Consider the following 6,507-nt stretch of genomic DNA (forward strand, 5'->3'; position numbering starts at 1 on the left):
CGATAGACAAAACAACAAAGATTTGGTCTGGTGACGCGGAGGGAGGAGACGGTATCAAGGACGAGAGGATGAGACAACGAGGATGGGAGGAGGGGGCGACGAGGATGAGTGGAGGAGAAAGAGGACAGGAGGATGGGACCCCAGAGCATCGCTGCTTTCATTGCTTAAGGAAATAAAGTTGTCAGCTTGGAGAAGCCTTGATCACTCGGGGAGAGAGTTTTAGTCAGAGCATAACGTGACGACACCAGGAAATTGAAAGGGACCCCTGGGAGTTGTAGTCTTAGCTACAAATAGAGCTGCTTTGATGTAAAAGGAAACATGAAGTGAAGTAAGCAAGAGAGAACTCTGGGAATTGTAGTCTCCCCATCAAGATAGAGATACAGCAGAACTGACACAAAGAACCCAGCAGATACAATAAGAAGAAAAGAAGGAATTCTGGGAGGAGGAGGTTTTTTGGGAAAGGTCGCTACAGAATGGAACGGAGGAGGAGAGAGTAAAAGATTTAGAGGACTTTGGGAAACGAAGCCTTGGAGTCATTGGTAACAAATATTGGAACAGATGTGGGATAGTTTATAAAGGAGAAAATAAAGCCTTTTGTTAATTGAGGGATTCTCGTTCTCAAAGAGCAATTACATACTTATTTAGGGGATCTTCGTATAAAGGGCTGTGCAGCAGCTAACCTGGTCATGGGCTTGGGAAATATATTTGAGAAAGGGGCTTTTCTTTCTTTTTTTAATACTATACCAATAATTAATGTGAGTAAGAACTGTGATTATTGCTGGGAGAACTTTGGACTTGGGTAAAATACAAGATAATGAGTTATAATTATAAATAGATTTAATTTAAGTGGGAAAATTCAAGAACAAAATTTGATGGTTTGCAACTCTCTTCTTCTCTTTGTCATTTATTGAATGTAATGCTATTATTTACATATTTAATGACAGACTAGATTTCCTTTTTTTCTTTCTTTTTCTTTTTTTTTCTTTCTTTTTTCTCTGATATAAACTTTTGTTTGAATAAGAGTGGGAAGAATTGGAAATAGTGAAGTTAAGTAATAGGACTGAGATAAGAGAGATTTGTAAGATTTTGAATTTACATAGAATTTCTGGAAAGTATCTAATCTAATATTGGGGGGGGGGGGACTCAAAATGTCGACTTCAGGTAAAAATATACCATCCAAGGGACAACAGCAACCAAGAGGAGCGTCAACAGAAAAAACGGATATGACAACAACCTTACTAGAAGAAATAAGGAAATTAAGGACGGATTTGTTGGAGACAAGGACAGAATTAAGGCAGGAGATAAAAGATTCAGAAAAAGGAATCCAACAGGAAATAAGATCAGATATGAAAGAAATAAATCAAAATATCGCAAAATTAACTACAGAGATAATAGCAATGAAACAGAAAGTTCAAAAAATAGAAAAAAGGAGTGATAACATGGAAAGTGAAATAGCGACTAAGGTTGGAAGAAGAATCAAAAGAAAAATCTATATGGAAACAGAAATTTAGAGATAAATGTATTAAAATAAGAGGATTACTGGAAGATCAAGATGAAGACCTCATGGATAAAATATCAATCTGTCTGGCAGAATTTTTGGGTAGAGAACTGATATCATTTCAATATGAGACAGATAGATTGTTTCGTGTGAACTCATATGTAGTGAATCAAAGACAGTTGCCAGGAGATGTGATCGTTTATTTTGTGAGGAAATTCATTGGAGATGAGATTTTAAGCAAGCACAATGCAAATCCACTAGAATATGAAGGACAAACTCTGAAAGTATTTAAGGACATACCCATGGATTTACTGAGGAAGAGGAAAGAATTTCAGTTCCTGACAATAAAATTGAGACAGGAAGGAATCAGATATCGATGGGAGATATCCGTAGGCATAACCTTTTGGTTTAAAAAGAAAAGAATAACGATTAAGACGATAGAGGAGGCAAGAAGGTTTATGAAGCACTTTGAACATCAGCAAGACTCAAAAAAGGAGGAAAGACAGGGTGAAGAAAAGGACAACCAGAAAATAAGAACAATGACGACCAGGAGTATGGAAAAAGAGTATGAACAACCACAAAAAGAAACAAAATCGACTGCAAATGTAGACTTGGGGATTTATGGTCAAAGAGCAACAGGAGGAGAAGACGATGGAGATCGAGGTGAGGAGAGGGAGAATGAAAATCAAGAAGAGGAGGATAATATTGTTGAGTAGGAAAAGAGATCTAAATTATAAATTAAAAATATAAGATAAATATTATCAAACTCTGTGAAAAATGGATAAAATAAAATTGCTAACATGGAATGTACAAGGTTTAAATACACCCCATAAAAGAAAAAAAACTTTCACATCCTACAAAAGCAGAATTTGGATGTAATCTGCCTTCAGGAAACAAGAATAAAAAAGAAAGATATAAAACATCTAAGAAATCCAAAATTAGGTATTGAATTTGTATCAGCCTCCAATCACAAGAAGAAAGGTGTGGTAATGTATGTGGTCTCAAAAATTGAACCAAGAGAAATAGTAAGTGACAGAAATGGGAATTATTTGATAATAGAATTGAAGTACCAGGATCGGATATTAATCTGTGTTGGAGTATATGGAGTGCTGGAAAATAAAGGCAAATTCTATAAGAAAGTGTGGAATGATTTGAAGGATTTAAATTTCGATGATATGATTTTGATGGGTGATTTGAATGGAGTTGTGGACCCAGTATTGGATAGGAAATCAGAAAGGAAAGGAAAGAAGTTAAAGGGAAAGTTACCAAAAGAGTTTTTTGAATTGATAGATATAATGAAGATCCAAGACGCATGGAGAATGAAATATGGCAACGCACAAGATTATACCTTTTTTTCAAATAGACACAAGTCTTGGTCGCGATTAGATATGTTCTTCATCTCATCCTATCTATGGTCAAAAATAAACAAAATGGAAATACTTCCTAAAGTCTGGTCTGACCACAACCCAGTAAGCTTAGATATAAAAATTGGCAAAAGAACATTTTTTTTGGAGACTGAACGAAAGTTTACTAAATAATGAAGAGGTTTGTAAAGAAGTGGGTGACAATATACAGCTATATTTTCAAGAAAATATGAACAAGGAGGTGGCAACAAATATAGTATGGGACGCATCAAAAGCCGTTATAAGAGGGGTCCTGTTAAAAAAAAGCGCGGAATTGAAAAAGAAGAAGGAGGCTTATATGAGTAAATTAATCCAAGAGTTAAAGACGAGAGAAAATCAATTGATATCGCGACCAAATGATAAAAGGTTTAGACACATAATGAAATTACTACAGCAACAAATATCACATATAACACAAGAAGAAATACAAAAGAAAATTAAATTCACGAAACAAAAATACTTTGAATCAGCAAATAAACCAAGAAGATTATTGGCATATCAACTGAGGAAAGAGAGATCAAAAAGGCAAATTTGAGAATTACAAATAGGGGAACAAATATTCAAGAATCCTAAAAAAATCCAGAATATAATTAGAGAATTCTATACTAATTTATATCATAAGCCAAAATCAGATACTGACAAAATGGATAATTATCTTAAGAAGATTAAAATACCAAGGATAAATGAGAGACAACAAAAAGACTTAAACAAGATGATAACGAAAGAAGAAATAATGCTGGCCATTAGGAGGAGCAAATCTGATAAGGCACCAGGACCAGACGGATTTATAATGGAATTCTATAAGAAGTTTATGACCCAATTATTGGAACCTTTATACATGATGATGAACAAAATCCTGAATAATAATATACCAGAAACTTGGCGCCAAGCAAATATCACTCTAATACATAAAGACAGAGACCCAAGAAAGGCTTCAAATTATAGACCAATATCACTTTTAAATGTGGACTATAAATTATTCATGACAATTTTGGCAGAAAGATTAAAAAATGTATTAAAAGACTGGATTCACGAAGATCAAAATGGGTTCTTGCCTAAGAGACATATGAGGAATAATTTAAGAAATATAGGCCTATTACAGACTGCCAAAATAAAGCTGCTTCAGGTCTCTTTGGAGGTATGCTATTTAAATGATGCGTGGGTCCTAAGAGTCCAGAGGTCGCACCAAAGCCACACTCCATTCCTAAGCACTGGAGTGCAGCTTTGGTGCAGCTTCTGGATTCTTAGGATGCATGCATCATTTAAATAGCATACCTCCAAAGAGACCCGAAGCAGCTTTATTTTGGCAGTCTGTAACAGGACATAATCAACTTGATTGAGTATCATGAAAAAAATCCAGATAAAAAACTACTATTAATTTTTCTTGATGCGCAAAAAGCTTTCGATATGGTGAATTGGCAGTACATGTTTAAAGTTCTAAATGAAATGGACATTGGAGGAAACTTTTTGAATTGGATAAAAATATATATACACTAAGCAGGAGGCCAGAATGGTGATAAATGGAGAGAAAACAGAAGCATTTCCCATATATAAAGATGTTAGACAAGGATGTTCCTTGTCTCCATTGTTGTTTTTGATAGTAATTGAGACTCTCCTTATCCAAATAAGAGAAGAGAAACACACAGAAGGAGTAAAGGTCAAAGGATGGGAATATAAAATCAAAGGTTTTTCTGATGATTTGGTTTTTTCATTGAGCAATCCCATGGAAAGTCTTAGCCCGCTACTAATAAAATTAAAAGAATATGGTCTATATTCAGGATTTCAAATCAATAAAGACAAAACAAAGATGTTGTCCATGAATATTTTTGAAGAAGAACAAGAAAGGATAATAAACTAAACAGATTTTCAAATGGTAAAGAAGGTAAAATATCTTGGGATATGGCTTACTACAAAAAATACAGATTTGTTCAAAAATACTTATGAGAAAATATGGATAGAAATTAGAAAAGACATGACGAGATGGAATAAACTAGATCTCTCCTGGTTTGGAAGAATAGCGGCCATCAAGATGATGGTACTACCTAAGATGTTGTTCCTGTTTCAAAACCTACCAATTCTAACAAATGATGCCCTTTTTCAAAAATGGAATAAAGACATGTCGAATTTCATTTGGAAAGGAAAAAAAGCCAGAATCAAATTGAAGCTGCTTCAAGATTCAAAAGAAAGAGGGGGTCTTGCGCTACCTAATCTAAAATTATACTCTTATGCTGCAACGATAACATGGATATTAGATTGGATAAGATTAAAACAGATCAAAACGATACATTTGGAAGGTGCAGGACTGATTTATGGATTACATGGATATCTATTCTATGAAAAAGATAAAATAAACAAGGAATTTACTAATCACTTTATAAGGAAGACAATATACAACGTATGGAATAAAATAAGAAAGAGATGGTTTCCCCAAATCCCCTTATGGGTTTCTATAAACGAAGCTCTATTCAAAAATGAAAAGTTAACATGTGAAAAATGGCTAACTTATGAAGACCTGACCAAATTAGAAAACAAACAAAGAAGATTAAAAACTGAAGAAGAACTATACCAAGAAGGATATATCTGTAGCTGGTTCTTATATAGAAGAATAAAAGAAAGGTTCAATCAAGACATGAAAACAAGTGGAATAGGAAAAGGAGAATTGGAATTTGAAAAAATTATACTACAAGAGGGAACTCGAGAGATTTCAAAAATGTATCAGTTATTATTAAAACAGGAAATGGAAGAGGAAAATATAAAAAATTGCATGATCAGATGGGCCCAGGATTTAGGACAAAATATTCAACTGGAACAGTGGGGAAAAAATTGGACAACAAGAATAAAGTACACAAAGAACTACGCCATGCAAGAAAACCTCTTCAAAATGCAATATAGATGGTATATCACACCAGAAATAATATCTAAAATGGTTAAGAACTCTCAAAACAAATGCTGGAAATGTATGAAAGAAAAAGGAACCTTAATTCATTGCTGGTGGAAATGTAAAAAAGTAAATCAGTTCTGGTCGGAAATACATGAGCGGATCCAAAAAATCTTAAAAACAAAAATAATTAAAGATCCCAAGATGTACCTCTTAAACATGATAGAAGATAAGGATCTTGAAAGGAAGTATGGAAAATTAATATTCTATATGATCTGCGCAGTACATATGCTTAATGTATGCTTGGATTCCATGCATGTCTTGTGAGATGCAAACATGACTTTGTTCAATGGCACTTAACTGCCAAATAAGAACACACATGACTTTAATCTTATTCATCAATGAACACTAACTATTGAGATGAAGAGCAGTTACACAAGATTTATTCTAATGATACTTGATCAGGAACTTTACTCATTCCACTGCCTCTTTGGTGTCTTAATGTCTGACTGCTGCTAACATATTTCACTTGGTCTCTAGCTGATAGAGGATATCCAGGCCTTATTTTATTCAAATCAGCAAATGAGACCTTATTCTGTACTACAGTTTACACAGATTAAAACACCAGATACCAAGACCAGAGTTTTCTGTGGGTTTTTCAGTCTATGTGGACATGTTCTCTGTGCTGAGGTGATGGTGTGTGTGCCCACAGAGAGGGCTCTGAGTGC

Source organism: Sceloporus occidentalis, unplaced genomic scaffold (genome assembly GCF_023333645.1).
Source record: "Sceloporus occidentalis isolate IW3139 unplaced genomic scaffold, rSceOcc1.0.p SCAF_3, whole genome shotgun sequence".
Taxonomy (NCBI): Eukaryota; Metazoa; Chordata; class Lepidosauria; order Squamata; family Phrynosomatidae; genus Sceloporus; species Sceloporus occidentalis.